Raw genomic sequence first — 12,896 nt, forward strand, 5'->3', positions numbered from 1 at the left:
CAGGATCTATTAAATAACTAGCTGATAATCTGTTTTACAGTAAAAAGTCTTTTATGCATCAGTGAAAATAGCAAATTAACTTACAACTAATAAGGCTACAAACATTTTGAAAAAAAAATTCTAATAAAAAATGGTAAATATCTGCAAGTAGCTATTCTTGATCCCTATTCTAAGACTGTATCTACTTTAAATGTTCTTGTGTGGTACTTGATACAAATTAACAAAATAAATACCCTCCTGAAAAAATCCCTATATCAATACTCGATACAATTGTAACGAAAACCTTCTTAAAGTCCACTTAATTTTGCTCAATTGGGTTGATAAGATCTACCAGACGAAATTTGCCAAAGTTCTTTAGTACTCCTTTGTACCGTCGCGCCTTTGAAATCTGCCGAAACTAAACGGTAGGTACTTCAAGTTAAGTACGTTTTCGAGTTCTTGTTACGAGCGAAAATCGGCTTAAGAAAAGAACTTTTGTTTTGTACCGGTACTAATCATTGTTTTGACATTTTAGAAATAAAGGACTTAAAATGAGTTTAGCAGAAAAGGGTTTAGGATAACAATGGCCCTGTTGATATTAAACAAAAAAGTTATTTCACCATTTACCGTTTGCTCGGTTGCTAACAATTTTTTTTACATAAGGTGAAATCCTTATTATTATTTAAATTGCACCACTTATAGATGTGAAATTAATCATGTGTAAATTCCAACCGGCGCTCAACTTAAGGCATCAATAAAATTAGCAAGCAACATCATCAAAAAAAGAATAAAATTGAATCCAGCTATTTAAAAATGCATAGGACGTAAACACCAACGTATATGTTTTGTATGTGAGGGCGCCCGCATCATCTAAGAATACCCGCGAAGATGCTAATAGTGATGGCTCGTGCTGACGCGCGACGGACACCCAGATACCTAGATTTATGATCCTGTGAGCAAATGCGGCCTTGGCGACCCGCGGATGAATGCATCTTTAACTTCTATATCGTTTGCGTTCATTAACCGATTGGCTACGACAGGTGAATTTCAGTAGTGGTTACCAGTCTCGTTGAATTTCCTATTAATATTTAAATCATTGTGTCTTAAGTTATTAGCCAGTTATAAAAACGTCAATGGAGCTAAATATGTATAAAAAATAAATTCATCATAAAAAATTATCTTTTTTATTTATTCCTTAAGAGCGGCTACAAAACGCAGATTTGATAAAATATACCTGCGTACAATACTACAGTATAGTTTGCGCAAAAAGATAAAAGACTCTGCAGTGTTTTGTTCTCTATATTTGATTTTATAAAGTGCAGCTTTTAATTGCCCCCTCTCCCTCTTATCCTTAAAATGCGTTTATACAAAAATTCGAAATTTGGCACACATCATAAGCAACCTATATGCTACTTTTTGGTCCCTACCTCATTTTACAAAACTTCAAAATGGCAGCGGGAAGCCAATTGGAAATAGTTTTTCAACAAGATAGTGCACCGCCTCACTTTAGCAGAAATGTAAGACAATATTTGTCTAATATTTACCCTAATTGGTGGATTGGTTATCGAGGGCCTACCAAGTGGCCAGCTAGGTCGCCAGATCTTACACCTCTAAACTTTTTTTTATAGGGCTACTTGAAACAAACAGTCTACGTCACCTAACCAGAATCTCTCTTTGAGCTACGTCAAAGAATAATTAATGCGTGTCGCAATATCGATGTTGCCATTGTCCAAAATGCAAAAATCTTTCGTAGTGAAATAGTTACATTTCTGTGTCACTTTTATAATATTTTAACTGAAAATAAAAATGCTAAAATAAGATTCTGGAAGGCTGCCATCTTGCTATGAGTAGAAGTAGTGACTTAATATTCTAGGACCATAAAGCATTTAGTGAAGCTTTCAAACAGTATGTCGCATGGCCGCCTTTCTATTATATTTAATTTTTAAAAATAGCACCTGGCCGCCCTTGTGAAAATTTTCAAAATAAGCTAGGCACCAAAAAGTATTACTGAGGTTGCTAATGATGTGTGCCAAATTTCAAAGTTTTATATAAACTCATTAAAAAGATAAAAGGGGGGAGACAATTAAAAGCCTCTTTAATTTTCTATATTAATAGAAAAATAACAAATTACAATTGTTTAACAATGATTATTTAACTTTTTTTTTGTAACAATAATTAGGTTGCTATGAAAAGAAAAGCACATAAAAAAGATAAAATTTATTTACTAGACTTTGTAAAACCTATTACTTAGAGACAGAACACTGTGATGTGGAAGTTTATATCTCCCTAAGGCAGACTCTCTGCGGCTTTAAGGTTTTAGGATAGTGGTAGATATTGATTCAATATACTATTTACCATAATAAGCTGCACTTTTTGGTCTGCACTTTCTGGCACTCTTGCTATCGTCTTGCTCTCCATAAGCATAAAGTTTCGGACTTAAACTGGTTTGCATTAGTAAGCTTAACTGTAAAAATAATTATCCAATATGTGTTGAATGGCTTTTAAATGCAGCACACGTCACTTTTATCAGGGACTAGCCTGGCTACACGTAGACCTAATTTTCACCATTATATACCACACTATATCCCCGTCCTAACTTCAGGTAATAATCCAGATTTTCACATCTACTTCTTTTGTTAGCTTAAAGTATAAGATGTTCCAGGCATTTTTTGCGTCGGTTAAGTATGGTTTTGATATCTCCTCTCCCTCATTGTATCACTTACATAGCTTACTAGGAACCTACACTTTACTTATCTAACTATTTCTATAGGACAACTTAAAACAAAGCAAACTTGGTAACTGTTTATATTTTTATGTTTAATTTAATACCTAATTTTTCTATCTAGTACTACCTTAGACTATTTATAAATTCAAATATAATCTATAGATAGTTTTTATGATTGCATATTCAATCCCATTATATATCTCAATACTTCTTTTAAATTGGTATCACAAGCAGAAATATTTGCTAATACAAGATAAGTAAACTGAAGACAAATAAATATACCATACAAGTAAATAGAAAAATTTAATCCGATCTCCATGTACCTATGTTCTGTTGATAACCTTTTTCATGGATACCCTGAAAAAACTGGTACAATTTTAACTGTGAGGATATTAGCTCTTAAACATAGTAATAGCAAGTAACCCTTAGAAAGGGTTCAAAATTTCTATTAAATAAACTCAAAAGAGAAAGGCTTTTCAAAAAGAGATTGTCTCTCAATTTTACTAAATATCAGGGTATTTGAAATAAAAATATCCAAATAAAATTAAAGTACAGGTTACAAAATTATATAAAGTGCTAGTAAGCTAGCAAAATTCAAAAATTGATAAGGCCTGACAAGAAGTATAGAATTATTTATATAAAACTAATCTAGATAAAGGAAGATATAGGGTTAGAAAAATATAAAATTATCCGTATATTTTAACTAATATTTTTATTCCTAAGAAAAAAAAAGAATAGAGATTTGGATAAGATTATAACTTGCAACAGTGACTGTGTACACGTAGATAAATAGTAGACAATAATAAAATAAAAGAAGCGATTTGTACAACGTATATATATTTTTCTCCACTAATAGCAAAGCGCTTTCGGCTAACAAATAGCCATTATCAGTGCTACCTAAAAGATGTAAAGGATATAACTTCAAAACTTCACTAGAATTATCACACTTCACATCGTCATTTTCAATCACACGTTACATTCAATCACACGGGTCAAAATTTACCAAAAAGCTCTTTCCCTAAAGGGGTCAAAACATAAAATATCATGACAAAACTTTTTTACAAACAAATTTAGACAAATGTACGTCGCAATTTAAAATTAACAAAATTTATACAAATTCAAACATAGAAGACAATTTTCAATTTCGTGTTTGTGACCCAATATCTTCAATATTGCGGAGGGTTGTTGGGTGGGGTCAGAAATAAAACAGAAACCTGTTTACCTAAATGTCGATGTTTCGACTTATATTAAGTCATCCTCAGGACACTGAAATGGATTCAAGTAATTACAGAGATAAAACAAAGTAATTTCAAGTACATAAAAAATACTATTAAAAAAATGTTGTTTAAGTTACAAAAATTAAAACAACAAAAACCACGACGCAGTTCAAATTACATTCAAGTACAATCCGTTAAAAAAAATTTTTATAAAAAAAAACAGTATAAAATTAATTTAATTTTTTTTTTATACATTACACCTCTTACCTAAGTCTAGGTTTCTTAAGTTATAATTAAAACACATTTATAATAGGAGCGTAGAATTATTTTTGACATGGGTTAAATTGTAGGTGTTATTGTGGGCAAACTAGAATCAACAATAAGCCAAGAAACAAATGTTTTTATTCTTCCGAGCGTTTATTTATTTAATTTTTATGATTCAATGTTATGTTGATAAGTTAAGGATTAGTAGATAAGGACAATACAGTAGATAGAAGACAATAACCATCATTAAAAATACTATATATACAGAGGCGGAACGGTTATTAAAATTATGTATTTAAAATGTAATAAGGATGAGTCGTGTATGTATCTTAAACGACAGTCTGATGAAAGATTTTCATTATTTGGAATTGTTGTTTTTCTTAACCTATAGGAATTGATGGTAAATAAACAAAGTAATATATGAGGTGAGCCACCGTGGGTGTGCAAATTTCATGATTTAAGTGAATGTATTTAATCTCCTGTATAGAGGGACAAAACTTCTTCTTAGCTCAGCTTGTGTATTTAAGCACTTGTCATCAGAGGACATTTCTTTATTGATTTCTATGTCATCCAAGAAATCCAAACACATACAACTTTTACTCTTAAAATTGACTAAAATTTTTGTATCTTTGTCGGAATATTAGTGGAGAATAATATATATACGTTGTACAAATTTCTTCTTGCATTTTATAATTGAGATAAACTAGATCATAAATGGCATCTGCAATACGCATTTGAGTACTATAAATAAAACTTCTTTATATTAAACTGAATATGGTTTTTAAATATATTTGAATGAGGTTGAGTGAAATGTTACTAATTAAGCCTTAGGCTCTCTATAAACAAATGATTTCGACATTCGAATTAGTAAAATTCAATAGGTAGGAATAAATTACGAGATGTTTTACTACTAACCAAAACTCTTTATTTTACTTTCGACCGTGTTTCGCTAACGATGCTCGCAGCTTAACCATTTTTAACCAGTTTTAACTGTAACCGAAGATGCTAATATAGTAAGCGAAACACGTGTCGAGAGTAAAATAAAGAATTTTGGTTACTGGTAAAACTGTTTTGTAATTTGAGTGTGAGACCAAAGGTTCTAACTATAGAACTATTAGGTAGGAATAAAATTGCCTATATGATGTATACAGTGTGTGTCAGCCAAATGGAATAAATTAGCTAATAAATAGACGGGAGCGTCTTGGAAAAAACGCTCGAACACGTCGGTTGGTTTTTATAGTTGCGCATTTTTTTTCATGAAAATTTTTTACACAGGGAGTATCAGATAACGGTGGCCAATACCAACTTGCTTAATTTAAACATAACACCCTGTATGTTAATTAATTTTTATTTTTTTTTATGATTCCTCAGATCATTTTAGACATATTTTGTATACAATATCCTATACCTATCTTTGAATATTTCGGAAATATTAAGTAAAATTCAAAAAATAACATTTAAAAAAGAAAATTATTTATTTGCCGAAAATTGGTACAACATAATTAAAAACTTATACATAATACAAATCTAAACAATAATGTTGATGTAGGAGATGTTCAAAATGCTCGCCACGAACGTCTTGGCAACACCCTACCCGTAAATAGAAATTTCTTCTAACGTTACTCAACATCTTAGGTGTGATCGATCTAATTGCCAGGGTTATTCGTCTTCGTAAGTCAGCTAAGTCAGTGGGTTTAGTTTTGTATACAATAGTTTTCACATATCTCCAGAAGAAAAAGTCTAATGGCGTCAGATCGGAAGACTCTGCTGGCCATTCATCGATCTGGAAATATTTGGTTGAAGTACTGCCGGACATTTATTTGGTAGTGCGGTGGTGCTCCACCTTGTTGAACCCATATCATATTCGCTGGAACTTGTGGGTTTCCTGGATCAGGATACAAGTTGGCCAACGTTGGCACTACATTATTTTGAAGCAATTCTAAATAATTATCGCCATTCAAATTGCCCTCAATAAAAAAGGGACCTATGATCTGATCTTCAATAATTCCTGCCCACACGTTAACCTTTTCAGGGTATTGAGTATTGTCTTTTCTCGTCCAGCGAGGATGTTCCCTGGACCAATAGCGGCAATTTTGACGATTGGCATGACCGTGAAGAGTAAAGGCGCACTCATCAGAAAACATAACATGTTCTAATTGGATCACATTGCTGTCTAACACTGCCATCATTTGGTCACAAAAATACAATCTCCTGTCAAAATCGTCTTCCGTGAGCTCCTGGGTGGGTATAATTTTATAGGGATGTATTTTGTTTTCTTTTAATATTCTAATAACTTATGAATAGCTAATATCGAGTACTGGAGCTGCTTCCGAGTAGATGTATGTGGGTGTTCCTTAAACTCAAGCATAACAGCCAATTTGGCATCCTCAGTTATTGCATTGGCAGCTGCTTTTTTTACCTGCCAACATGGCCTAGCTCGCGGAATTGCTTTTCTATTTTACTAATTGTCCCTTGGGTTAAAGGCGGCAAATTTGGAAATTTTTCGTGAAATAAGCGTGCTACTTCTATTTGCGTCCGTGTATTAACTCCATAGCCAATCATCTGTAGAATTGTTATTTTGTGCATTTCTGTTAAATGAACCATTTTCCTGGCTTGTAGTTAATGAAATTCAAACGACTATAGCAGTGACGACTACTTCTGTCATGCAACATGAGTTAACATTAAGTCTGGCATTTAGCTGAAATAGTTTTTGCTTGCTTTATCATTATCAAGACCTAAATGGGCAAGAAGTATTAAGTGAGTTGTAGAAAATCTTGAAAAATAAACAATTTTCTTTTCTAAATGTCATTTTTTGAATTTTACTTAATATTTCCGAAACCGTCAAAGATAGGTATAGGACATTGTATACAAAATATGTCTAAAATGATCTGAGGAATCTAAAAATTAATTAACATACAGGGTGTTATGTTTGAACTAAGCAAGTTGGTATTGACCACCGTTATCTGATACACCCTGTATAAAAAGTTTTTATGAAAAAAAATGCGCAACTATAAAAACCAATCGACATGTTCGAGCGTTTTTTCCAACACGCTCCCATCTATTTATTAGCTAATTTATTCCTTTGGCTGACACACTGTATATTGAAATGCAAAAGATATTATTGTATTGGCTCATAACTGCAACTCTGTCAATGTTATTTTTCGCGTTCAATCTAAAGCCGGCCCCAGACAATGTGTGTATTCGGCGAATGTACCTTCGTACTGCGGCTTCGGCTACCCTCCCACACGCTGCGGCATTCGGGATATATTCCACATCGCATCTTTGTTGGCAAACGTTCGCCACAAAGCCTCTGAATGAAGACAAATTAGGCAAATAAGTGTGCGTAGCTAAGCACACCGTCTGGGAGCTAACGCGAATAAGCGCGACCTCCTTTGATGCGTGCCCTAAAACCGACAGCAGTTCGGATAGCGGCCGAATGCCGAATGATACACGCACTTGACCTCCCACACGCTTCGCGAAATACCGCGAATGCCGAACGTTCGCCACATACACACATCGTCTGGGGCCGGCTTAATTGCATGTAATACTAAAATGTATAGTTAAAGGCACCATATAATATTAATCAATGTTTTGTATGCAAAAAAATATAAGATTTAGAAATACATATATCAACCATTTGCTTTTTAAAATCATCAGTTGAGAAAAAAATTTCCGCCTTTATACTATACAAAAGTACTTGTTTTATAAATATAGGAAAACAAATTTACACACAAATATACATTTTTTTATCGATATATTTACAAACATTTTTGTTCTATGTTAAAATATTTTCTTAGACGACAAAGTCATACACGTTTGTTTGATTTGAAGGTAGTAAATTACATTGACCCAAACTTATAACTGATAGTTACTTGAATTTTTATTTATATTCAGCCAACTTTTAATTTATATTAATAATTCTCCCGATACTAAAATTGCAATGTCCAAAGCAGATAATTTTAATTTTTTTTTGACTTATAAGGGTAAACATATAAAAAAGTTTTTATTATTTTTTATTAATACAAAAAAAAATTGTTTAATAGTATACCCTATTGGTCCGGATAATAATTTTTTTAGTTTTTGTCATGAAATCTCTAGGAATGGCAGCATCTTGATGTCTTATTATTTTGCTGCAAAATGCTAATATTAAATTATTGCCACAACTGATGCAATGCATTTTATTTTCTATTTTATAAGTTTATACCAAGAGCTGTCATGATCAGTTAAGATTCAATTTCTTTCCTATTTCGATGCATTTATTTTCGCAAAATCCGAAAGAAAAGTGATAAAAACTTGAAAGGAATAACCTTTGTTCAGATACAAATATATAAAAATGTAAAAATGCTAGAGTTGCAAATTCCATATCACGCGATTAATAAAATAATATATAACATAAAGTATAACACATTCATGCAAAAACTACACCTTAGCTTCAGCATTTTAATTCCCACAACCTTCTGGGAATTAGCATGGGTGGGTGTTAATCTCAAGAAAACAGTCCGGAGGCAAATTTTCGCCGCTATTATCTTAGCGGCACCTTCAGTAAGTCCGACTCGAAAATCGCCATAAAGCACTGTTCGCGTTTACCGATTTGATACACCCATTTAAAAATTAATGAAAGTACTCACTCACGGTAGATTTAAATTAATTATCAAGCCGTTGTAAATGATTCCAACTATTATTTTATGAATACATTATTTTTAAGAGGAATAAAAAATTTACTTTCACTTTCTTTTTAAATCTTATTTTAAAGGTTTATCTCTATATGATAGAAGATTCAAAACCGGAACACTGTCAACCCTTTTACCATAAAAAATAAAAGGGTTAGTAGTGTCACCCTATGGTCGGAGTAATATAAACCTAACCCGCAGCGTGGGAGTTTTACCTGTCTCACAAACAGTATTTATGGTCGAAATTTACAAAACTGTGGGCATAAAGAAAGAGATGTTTACGGAAACGACATATGAAATATTAAAATATCTCTTTTTGCGGGATCCATTTTAAATAAAGACCTGGCGGTCCTAAGGTCCACTTCCTGGGTGGTAACAGTATAAGGGTCTTACAGTAATTTAGTTTTGATAGATTTGAACGCCAAGCAAAAGAAATAGTTCCAAAAGTGTATTTAATAGTAAAAACCTTTTTAAGTATACATTTGGAAGATGAGTTTAAAAGATGCAATTAGGTTGAAAAATTATATTTTGAAATTTTAACTAGTCATGCGTATGCAGTGAGGATATGTAGGATATACCTTTTAAAATTTGATTTCTGATAAAACTACTAACTATTTATTAAAAGGAGAGAATTTTGAAAGTAAAAAAAATTAAATATAAAATTTGAACAAAGAGATTTCACACCTTCTAAATTAACTTCTCCCAAAATCTTCTTTTTCAGTATTTGGTATTTGGCAAAAAAAAATTAAATTTATTTAGGTATTTATTAGCTAATTTTTGAATTGTAGATATAATTTATACATAGTATTTAATATCACTTAATTAATTTAAAGAAACTTAAATATTATTCATATCATATACTCGATAAAAACTCACGCTTTTGAATCGAATGAAATTAGTTTTGATTTCGTTAAAAATTATTAATTATATATTTTAGCCTTTGTTGCTCCTATAAAAAATCTTTTTACTAGTCTAAAAGTTCTTTCCTCCTGATATGCATGCGTTTAGTAGTAACCCTGAGAAATATTGTTACGCTCTATTAGTATCATACTTACACTGTCAAATATTTTTGAAGTCCAAGCGCAAGGGATTTAATTGTATGAGCACAATATTGCAAAGGATTTGCAAAAAATGCGATGTAAGTAGACTTTATGTGCTAATACTACTGGATTACACAAAAAACTTATTTTAATTATAAAATTCTTGTGGGTATTTTCTATTTTATTATTTTTTTAAAAGCTGCGATCCGACTATAGCATTTCTAAGTAACAGTAGACAAGTCTTTGTAAAATCCTTTTGAAATATTAAACCAGTCACATTATCCTTAAATCTCGACTGTTTATATTTGCCTGTATAATGCGTAGGTGGTAAGGTGCCGTACATTAACTAATCTTAGTGCTTTTACTTATAGTGTACTTATTTAGTCTACTGGACATAGGCACCTAGTTTTGTTAAATAAAACCTTAAAACTGCTTAAAATGAAAATCTCTGGTCCTATTAGTGAAGTGTAATTTTCGATTTCGTGATCTTTCTACTTGAAAATGCTCGCTTTCTTAAAATTTAGAAAAAGCTTTGTGTTCTAAAGTTATATACAACCAAAGGCATTATCTGGCTGTACCTGACAGTAAAGGTTTTGTTTAACGAGTGAGAAGCTGCATGGTCAGGGATAGAACTTCCAGAGCTTATAGAGCAGCAATGCCAATAAATAGTTAGAAAGGAATAAACCTTTTTAAATAAGTTTAAGAAAATAAATTGTCGTCAGATTCTCTCCTCCTCTATGGTTTCAATAAATTTTCTTCAACTTATTAGAAAATGCTTAGGTTGATTTACTATGACAAATAACTCAGACATAAAATAAATATATCTGTATAACTTTTGTGACTGCATAAAAGAGATATTAATATTACAATATTATGTACTTTGTACATAAATAACTATTAATAAGGACTGGTATGCCACCCCGAAGAAATATGTTTCGACCAAAGATAAAATTTGTTTAAATTTAACGGTATAAGTCCGCGAAGGGGCGAATGGCAGAGCTAAAGGGCGGAACTCGAAGCGTAACGAGTGGGTTAGTAAAAAGATAAAATACATAAAAATATCAAATGACGATGTAAAGGAGCCTTAGAACATTAAAAGGCTGAAATTAGCATTGCCGTGGTTTGTTCGTTTATTTGCTTGCAACATCTCTGCTAAAATTATGCCAAATGCTTATGTAAAACTGGCAAAAAAACGCTTAATAATATCATAAAAATTTGTCACTTATTTTGACTGGCGCAAAACAATACTATTCCTCTTTAATAAAATACGAAGCATTTCCTTTTCATAAAAGATGATAAGATACTCTATAAAGAAGTAAACATTCAAAGTTAAATTAATGCGAATAACGTCCCTATATTAGAGAAAAAGGCAACAACATCACATCGCCGCGCGATCGCATTGTTAATTCCACCGACACAAGTAATCTTTACCAGTGATATCGTCAAAAAATATTTACATGATAAATATTTATTAATTATAGATTATGCTTTAAATTATAAACAATATTACCGTTTATGAACTCTTTAAGCTTTTTTTTAACGCACTTCGCCTTTTAATGTTCTAAGAAAGGAGCTATTTATTTGGAAATTCTGAGTTTCTCATACTCATCCAGTAGTAACCTGATGGAATGAGAAAGCGTCAGAAAGAAATTCAGTGCTGCAATATTTTTCTGCTTTTCCGGCTTTATAGGGGAATTTCTCAAAGGAGCTAAAAAGTAGCCTAAATAGTATTATAACCCAAAACAGTTTTGATGAAGATCAAGTATACACACTTACAGAAAGAGACACTTTTACCAAAGATAATTATACTAACGAAGTTTACTATTATTTAGTAGTTTACTATTATTTTCTTTGCTTTTACCATATTATTTCAGGTTTATTTTCCTGGAAACTTCTTAACAGACTAATTCGGTGGCAACGAGGCGATTTTATTAGCCTGCCACATACATTTACGAAAATTAAATGGATGATAAGAACCTTTAAGCCAATCTGCTGAAACTGAATGGTAATATTCCAATAATGATGCCCGAATGATAATTATTCTGGGTGGCGTTTATACGTGCCTGGAAAATAAACCTTTCTTAGCCAGAATACGTTAAATCAATCAGCCTAATGTAATTTACTCTAAAGACATTCGACAAATTGCTAGTCAGAAAGACCAACGTGCTTACAAAACAGGAAGTTTACCAGAGACAGCGCTACATAAACTGGTGTATAAAGTAGAGAAGAATCTAGAAAATAAAGAACTGAAGCTATTTACTTTTATGAGCATAGAGCCCTACTGTTTTGCCGTCACATCATTTGATTGTTCAAAGCGAAATTAGACGAAAAATACAGCGGATAGGACATAATAACAAACAACTCAATTTAATATGATATTAAACCATTCGAATAAATTGTGAGAATAAAATATTAGAAATGATTTTGGATCAGACATAAATTGAATTTACCCTTCGTTAAGTTGCCTATCCAAGCAAATAACAGTAAAACGACATATTACAGACCAACAAAGGCGCAAAAGCTCAAAATTTTTGAAAAAATATCAAGGCAGAACCGACTGCAGAACAGAATCTACAATAGCAAGCAGATCCTATTAATATCTGATAACCTAGCAGCTCAGAAAGCCCTTGCTAATTACAGGGTTCCATCAAAGCTGAAACTGAATTGCCTACTGAAACTAAAAAAGTTTAAAGACCGTAACAATAAAAAACTTGTGTAGGTGCCGAGACACAGCGCTTTACTAAAAAATGAGAAAGCAGACAAACTTATTAGAAGGTTATCTGCTAGTCTCTTTATTAAACCAAAATATGCATTGGAGATGACGAAAGTGTAACAAGCATAGAGATATGGGAACCTATGTTAAAAAAATAAGTAACCTAAAAGAAATGCAACAATTAAATCAGGATAACGTTTTCTCCGTAAATAAAAAAATTGCAAAAAAGTATACCCTAATAGAATTGTCCTGAAAGGATACCTTAATAGAATTGTCCTGTCGTCTTTT

The sequence above is a fragment of the Anthonomus grandis genome, chromosome 4 (genome assembly GCF_022605725.1).
Source record: "Anthonomus grandis grandis chromosome 4, icAntGran1.3, whole genome shotgun sequence".
Lineage (NCBI taxonomy): Eukaryota > Metazoa > Arthropoda > Insecta > Coleoptera > Curculionidae > Anthonomus > Anthonomus grandis.